Consider the following 6,142-nt stretch of genomic DNA (forward strand, 5'->3'; position numbering starts at 1 on the left):
CTGACCATTATGTTCTTGTCTTTTGATGAACCGCCATGGAATTTGGACCATATGCACAGATGTAAATTGAATATATCAGCTGACCTAGATTTTGACAAGGTGACTTACTTTCTTGTCTTTTGATGTACAGTCATGGAATTTAGGCCATATGAAATATGACATTAACACCAAATTATCTAGACTCAACTGCATTATGGCAAAGTACAAACAAAGAAGTAAATCTGGTGGCTTAGCATTTTTCGCAAATGCAATCTTGTTTTACAGATAAAATTTTATATGTATACTATGTATAAAGTAAACACTTAAAAAACTTTTACTATGAATAATGATTAGGCTAGAGGTTAGAAAATTGGCATGAAGCATTGTGTAGTAAAATATAGCCCCGAGGTCAAAATTGACCCAGCCCCGGGGGTCATATGTATATATTTGGTCATATTTGGTATATAATATCATCTATAGGTCCTCTACCATAGTTGTTCAAAATTTGTCCCTGGTGTGATAATTGGCCCTTACACAAATAATAGTATGTCTTCAGGTGAGCGCTTTGGGGCCAATGCCCCCCCCCCCCGTCTAACATTCTTTAATTGAACTTTAAAAAATATATTATAATATAAGGCTTAATTATGTGTATAATTCTGTCTATTTAAAATATGGCATGTACACGTAATAAAAAACATCATATATTGTTTTAAAGAAAAAGATAGTTATATTATTCCAGAATGAAATATCAATGACTCTTAGTGAAAATCCTTCATTATGCAGGTTCACAATTTTGACAAAAGAAATCAGCATCACTTTTTGGATAATTTGTATTTATTAACATTTACAAAAAAATACAAAAAATGATGTCATTGACGTAACTAGTAGGTTAAAATGTGATAAAATAAACAGCAAACTCATTGATAAAGAGGGGACAGGGTATTTTTGAAGTTGGAATAAATATTAAACCTGGAAACATGAGCTTTGCAATATTTGATGTCATGTTAATCACTTTAAGAAAACATGGCCTGTGTTTTATTTACTGTCATGTTTATCACTTAAAGGAAACATGAACTGTGCAATATTTGTTGTTTTAATGTTTATCATTAGAAGGAAACATGGCCTGTAAAATATTTTACGTTTGCTGTTTATTTTATCACATTTTAACCTACTAGTTACGTCAATATTTGTCATGTTTATCATTTGAAGGAAACATGGCCTGCGAAAAAATTGTTGTCATTTTTAATTATCACTTGAAGAAAACATGGCCTGTGAAATATTTGTTGTCATGTTTATCACTTGAAGGAAACATGGCCTGAGATTTATTTGTTGTCATGTTTTATCACTTGAAGGAAACATTACCTGTATTTTATTTGCTGTCATGTTGATCATTTGAACGAAACATGGCATATGAAATAGTTGTCATGTTTATCACTTGAAGGAAACATGGTCTGTGAAATATTTATTGTCATGTTTATCACTTGAAGGAAACATGACCTATATGTTATTTGTTGTCATGTTTATCACTTGAAGGAAACATTGCCTGTGCAATATTTGTTGTCATGTTTATCATTTGAAGGAAACATTGCCTGTGAAATATTTGTTGTCATATTAATCACTTGAAGGAAATACGGCCTGTGAAATATTTGTTGTCATGTTTATCACTTGAAGGAAACATGACCTGTGAAATATTTGTTGTCATATTTATCACTTGAAAGAAACGTGACCTGTGTAATATTTGTTGTCATGTTTATCAAGTGAAAGGATCATGGCCTGTAAAATATTTGCTGTCATGTTAATCACTTGAAGGAAACATGGCCTGTGATAAATTTGTTGTAGGCCAACTTTGAGCCATTGCCGTACATTGCTGAAAATGAGCTTGATTGGCCAGAACTATCTTATGGAACTGGTAATGATACTTTTTATAAATTGAAGATCTTGAAGTAAAGATCGTTTCAACAGATCCAATTTTTGAGCAATATTATACAATTTTTGATAACTGAGCAATTGAATATGATGTGATATTCATTAGCAGAATATCATATTGTCTGAGGTGATAGGACATCAAATAAGTATGGGTAAGAGTTCGTATTAAGACGACCGTAGGGAGTCTTATCGAACTCTTACCCATATAACTGCAAATCGGCTCTTACAACTCGATATCAGATAAAAATATAGAAAGTGTCACCTAACATTATTTTTCCCCAGCAGTCACGTACAAACAAGGATGGGGCCCAATTACTTAATCTGGCATGTAAAACAATGAGTTTTCAACAATACCTAGGATTGTTAATGCAATTCATTCCTGTCATATGAAACAAAATAATGTTTTGCTTACTTTTCTAGAAAATATAAACAGTCAGCAATTAATAATTGACATTTTTCTTAGAGTTAAAAGGATATCAAGCAGTACAGTTACTGTGTTCTCATTTGTCTCTGCGAGCTGAGCTCCACGTGCATTATCTATGTAATAAATTGAATGTATCCTCACATTGCTACAGTGTTATCAGCCTTTTTAGAAACACCTGACCTGGCTAATTAAAATATGCAAATCACAATTTTCACTATCAGCACTGGTTTCTTCATGAAAAAGCGGCTACACTAATTACTACCGAGTAAGAGCCGATTTGCAGTTATATAACATATAATGAAACGTGATTAAGCAATTAGGATGTTATGATAATTGAATATCTGATTTTACTTTAGAATCAGAGAAAAATTAGCCATTTAATTATACTACATCCAGGGAAGATGATTTATTATTATATTGAATATATATTGAATGAATGTAGATTAAATAACATGTTGAATAAAATCACATTCTGCAGCCTCTGCTTTGTATAGTTGAGATCTCTACTGATATTTTTAGGATTTATGAATGCTACAGAGGAGCTGAGTAAAGTTATACATGGTCATACTGATTCTTTATACCTGAGACTATGGCAACAGAACAGATGTAACTTTAGGGATTATCAGAACATTGCCGTGAATGGTAAGTTTCGATTTTAGTGTTTTAATGTATCTGTATTTTTTAATTAAAGGTCAAGTGATGAAGGTCAATGCTGTTTATTTAAGTCATTTGCTCTACAATCCTACAGTTTTCTTAATAGTCTTAGGGCCAGTTACACAGACGGTCAGTCCCCAATTGGTCATTTAATTTTTAATTAACTCGCTGTTATGATCGGTTGTCATCTGGTTTTCTGTGTAAACGGCCATCAGTGACAGAAAGGAACTCAAACGGGGTTGGATCGGTGATAAAAATGCTGAAATACTATCGGTTTTTATCGTTTGTAAATCGGAGCTAAATCAGGCTTTACGCTGATTAATCGGTGTTTGATAGCTAGTCATCAGTGGACACTTTCCGTCAGATATGGCCGGTGATTCATATTTGGTTATCTTTTGTCCGATCGGCGATATCGGTGATTAAGAGCTTGCATATCTCGTGATATAGGTTGCTGTCGGTTATTTGTAAAATATTTTCACTGATCGAGAATTTTAAACATGCTTAAAAATCCCAATAAGTAATTTTTCACCGATAAAACTTATCTTTCCTCAATAGCATTTGATAAATGGAAAACAGTTGACCAATAGGTAATATCGGTGTTAAATACGGTGTCATAGGTTCACTCCATAATTTGGCTAAAAAAACTACTGATCAATCACTGATGGCTCTGTGTAACTGGGGTTATCTCGGAAATTAAGAATATTTTTGGTTTTCTCCAGTGTATCAGTAGGTACAAACAAACTTTTTCATGCAGTAACAGCTTTGATAATAAGCACAACAGGTTGACTGATCTATTGTGACGGGTTATGTGCATAGTGAAGCTAAAACGGTAAAAGTTTGTTTGTTACCTACGGATTAGCTGGGAAAAACCCGCATTTGCTGAGTTCCGGATAACATCTATTCTGTATGGAATTGTATAAACCAAACTTTAAAAAAAATCATATAATCTTTTGATGTTTACTTAAATGCACCTTTTCATGATATCAATTAAGGAATGGTAAAAATATGATACACTAGATGTTGAAAAAAAAAAACATTTTATTTTCTATTAGAATACCACTTTTGTCATATTTTCATTTTTTTCTTTCATTGTTTTTTTTGTTCATATTTTAATCAGGAGCTAGAGCTAGCTCAATGGTTGATACCATTGAAAAAAGGTATATATTCAAACCTATGTTAAAGACCACCTCTAAATATAAAGACCTAATCTAAATTTAAAGACAACCCATTCACCACTCCTAGTTTTCTTTCCAGATACATTTCATTTTCACTTATGAACATCAATCTGTTGCAAATTTACAGTCAAACCCTCTTTATCTGGGCCTAACCTTTTCCAATTTTTTTTTATCCTCAATTAAATGTGGTCTTTAATGTTGAGTTTGATTGCCAATGTATGATGAAGTAAAGTATGTTATTATAATACACAATTATGACATATATAACCCTAAATTTTGGCTGTGAATGTTTTTTTTTAATGGAATGGTACAAAAATTTAACAAGAACAGAATGTCTTGCTGCTTTCTAAAACTTTCTATGTTGTGCTTTGTATGAGAGTTAGTAAACTGGTTGATTCTATGTGATATTATGGGATGTTTAAATGTTGTTTGCTCATCATTAAATATCAAAACCAACAAAGGTACACAAAAATTGTTTGCACATATAGTTTACACATTACAACAGTACATAGATATAACACAACATACATAAAGGTTACACACCACATAAAGGCTACACAGAACATAAAAATTAGATACTTAATGATTGTTGTATGCCAGACTTTTGGGTAAGGCACCACATAGAACTTTAATTTACATATAACATTAATCTAACATAAAGGTTTAATATACAGAACTTCACATAAGGTAACCTTCATGTAAAATCAGCATACAGAATGAGCTTTATATTAAAAACACATACCTTACACATTACATGAAGAATACATATCCTACACATTACATAGAGAGTACATGCCTTGTACATTACTTAAAAAATACATACTCTAGACATTACATAAAGAATACATACCTTGCATGTTACATAAAGAATACATGCCTTACACTTTACATAAAGAATACATGCTTTACACATTATATAATAATAAGTAATATATACCTTGCACATTACGTAAAGAATACATACCCTAGACATTACATAAAGAATACATATCCTACACATTACTTAAATAATACATACCTTGCATATTACATATAGAATACATACCCTACACATTACTGAAAGAATACATACCTTACACATAACATAAAGAATACATGCCCTAGACATTATATTAAGAATAAATACCCTACACATTGATTAAAGAATACATACCTTGCATATTACATAAAGAATACATGCCTTATACATTACATAAAGAATACATATCCTACACATTACATAAAGAATAAATACCTTACACATTACATAAAGAATACATGCCTTGTACATTACTTAAAAAATACATACTCTAGACATTACATAAAGAATACATACCTTACATGTTTCATAAAGAATACATGCCTTACACTTTACATAAAGAATACATGCTTTACACATTATATAAGTAATACATACCTTGCACATTACGTAAAGAATACATACCCTAGACATTACATAAAGAATACATACCCTACACATTACTTAAATAATACATACCTTGCATATTACATATAGAATACATACCCTACACATTACTGAAAGAATACATACCTTACACATAACATAAAGAATACATGCCATAGACATTATATTAAGAATAAATACCCTACACATTGATTAAAGAATACATACCTTGCATATTACATAAAGAATACATGCCTTATACATTACATAAAGAATACATACCCTAGACATTATATAAAGAATAAATACCCTACACCTTAATTAAAGAATACATACCTTGCATATTATATAAAGAATACATGCCTTATACATTACATAAAGAATGCATACCCTAGACATTAAATAAAGAATACATACCCTACACATTACTTAAAGAATACATTCCTTGCACATTACATGTAGAATACATACATTACATAGAGAATACATACCTTACACATTACATAGAGAATACATGCATTACACGTTACATGTAGAATACATACCTTACACATTACATGGAGAATACATACCTTACACTTTACATAAAGAATACATGCA

At 31.1% G+C, this 6,142-nt stretch overlaps 1 long non-coding RNA gene across 1 annotated transcript; it reads left to right on the forward strand.

Annotated features, from left to right (window-relative positions):
- Nucleotides 1–1,803: 1,803 nt before the first annotated feature.
- On the forward strand, nt 1,804–6,095 carry LOC132754114 (uncharacterized). Its single transcript, XR_009629042.1, has 3 exons — nt 1,804–1,888; nt 2,849–2,971; nt 4,101–6,095. It is a non-coding gene; the product is annotated as an uncharacterized LOC132754114 (long non-coding RNA).
- Nucleotides 6,096–6,142: the final 47 nt, after the last annotated feature.

Source organism: Ruditapes philippinarum, unplaced genomic scaffold (genome assembly GCF_026571515.1).
Source record: "Ruditapes philippinarum isolate M1 unplaced genomic scaffold, ASM2657151v2 ctg20320_1_1_1_1, whole genome shotgun sequence".
NCBI lineage: Eukaryota > Metazoa > Mollusca > Bivalvia > Venerida > Veneridae > Ruditapes > Ruditapes philippinarum.